This window comes from Helobdella robusta (assembly GCF_000326865.2).
Source record: "Helobdella robusta unplaced genomic scaffold HELROscaffold_27, whole genome shotgun sequence".
In the NCBI taxonomy this organism is placed as follows: Eukaryota; Metazoa; Annelida; class Clitellata; order Rhynchobdellida; family Glossiphoniidae; genus Helobdella; species Helobdella robusta.
In genome coordinates this window covers 1,811,221-1,813,952 of record NW_008704392.1, presented here as the reverse complement: position 1 = coordinate 1,813,952, position 2,732 = coordinate 1,811,221, and positions in this window count along the sequence as shown.

Here is a 2,732-nt window from a genome sequence, read left to right as displayed (position 1 = left end):
GAGATGTGAGTTTTGCCATGTTGTAGTCGGACTATATATACAACAAAAATGCTTTTGAAAGGAGCTCATATTTTATTGTAAGATTATCAATATTTATATTATTATTATAAATTGTGTGTATGTGTTGTGTGTGTGTGATGTGTGCGTACGTGTGTGTGTGTGTGTGTGTGTGTGTGTACGTGTATGTGTGTGTGCGTGTATGTGCATGTGTGAGTGTTGTGTTTGTGATTTGTCCCAGTTTGGAGATTCCATTTTTGAGCAGTCGCCCTGCTGATAAATCATTTTTTTTCTTTTTTTCTGTTTTTTTACCTTTGTTTTTTCGCTTTTTCTTTATTAGCTTAACGTTAGCTTTTTAGAAGCTTGTTACTGTGCGGTGTGTTGGTGAGGATGTTTATGTGTTTTGTTGGACCCTCAGAAACACAGACGCACACACACACGAGCAGACGGATACACACACACTCACTTTCAAAGATGCACACACATACTATTATAAATAATAACGGAGTGTTATAATGCACAAACATGAAAACACTTTGCAACGCAAATAGTCGGAAAATTAAAAAAATAAAAAGAATCGTTTTTGTTTGCTTACTTAAATACTCACAGTATGTATGTATGTATTATGTATGTATGTATGTATTATGTATGTATGTATGTATGCATGCATGTATGTATGTATGTATGTATGTATGTATGTATGTATGTATGTATGTATGTATGTATGTATGTATGTATGTATGTATGTATGTATGTATGTATGTATGTATGTATGTATGTATGTATGTATGTATGTATGTAAGTATGTATGTATGTATGTATGTATGTATGCATGTATGTATGTATGTATGTATGTATGTATGTATGTATGTATGTATGTATGTATGTATGTATGTATGTATGTATGTATGTATGTATGTATGTATGTATGTATGTATGTATGTAAGTATGTATGTATGTATGTATGTATGTATGTATGTATGTATGTATGTATGTATATATGTATGAATGTATGTATGTATGTATGTGTATGTATGTTTACTTTTGTTTAAAACATTTTGTATTTTTTTTTGTGTTTAATCACATGTCTATTTTTATGTTAATTTTACCTCAAGATGCCAGCAAGATTTGTCTGCACAGATGTCATATTTTCGTTTTGCAAAAAAATTTGTTAAACCTATTTCGAAACAACGGTTATTTTTGTTATTATTGATAATAATAATTTTTTTTATTATTGTCGTCATTGTTTTTGTTGTTGTTGTTGCTGCTGTTGTTGTTGTTGGGTTGCTGTTGTTGTTGCTGTTGTTGTGTTGTTGTTGTTGTTTTTGTTAATGTTATTGGTGTTGTTGTTCTGGTAATCAGTTGGCGCAAAATGTTTATACACTTTAAATGATTTTAGCCGGTATTCAGAGCATTTTTTTGGAATGGTTTGTTATGTTTTGTTGCAGTTTTATGTCTATGAATATTTCAACTAACGCGCGTTTTGAGTTTTTTTTCGTTTTTTTGTGAAGATTTTTATTTTCATGAAAAATGACTTCTGTTTGGTTTTTTTTCTGACCTTTTTAAGAACGTTAAAAACCTTCACACATCTGTATGCATACATACCAACAACAACATTGTTTGTGACAATAAACCCACAGTCATGACGCTGACAACAACAATAGCAGTAGCATCAACCACAGCAACAACAACTACATCAGCATCAGCAACAACAACAAAAAACAAAAACATCGTCATCAACATCATCATCAACATCGTCAACATCATTATCATCATTAACAATAGCGGTTGTTCAAACTCGCTCGCTATTTAGTGTCATCATCCGCATTATTAGCATTAACTTCATCATCATCTTCGTCTTCATCGCCACTACAACTATTATCATCATCATCACCACCTCTACAACTATTATCATCATCATCGTCGTCGTCATCATCACTACAACTATTATCATCGTCGTCATCATCACCAATAAAACTATTTTCATCATCGTCGTCGTCGTCATCATCATCCCCTCTACAACTATCATCATCATCGTCATCATCATCAGTAGTCTCAGCCTCACCACCATGAAACAACTTGTTTCCTATATTTTTTCCTTACACTCTTCATTCCTTAAACAGCACCGCCAATAAGCCTCAGGCTGAAAGGATTAACTAGAAATTATAAATACGAAAAAATGATGATGCTGATGATGACAACGACGGTGCTAACGATGATCATTACAATGATTATGTATATGATAACGATGAGTATGATGGTGAAGATTGGTGGTGATCATTTAACCACTCAGTCGGATGATGTTGATGGTGATTATATAACCACCACAATGAAAATTTTCATGATGAGTGTTGATGATGGTGATGCAACTATGACAACGGCAATGACGTCAATGATACTATAACAGGATAGCAGGATAGTTAGGATACTGAACTTGGATACTAAAAAATAATAGCGATGATAATGAACTTGGATACTAAAAAATAGTAGCGATGATAATGAACTTGGATACTAAAAAATAGTAGCGATGATAATGAACTTGGATACTAAAAAATAATAGCGATGATACTGAACCTGGATACTATAACATGATAATAATGATGACGAACTTGGCTACCAGCGTCATCATCATCATCATCATCATCAACAACAACAACAACAACATCATTTCGATGATTATGAAGATGATGTTGAGACAGTAATGATAACGACGATGGTGATTGTGTGTGCATACA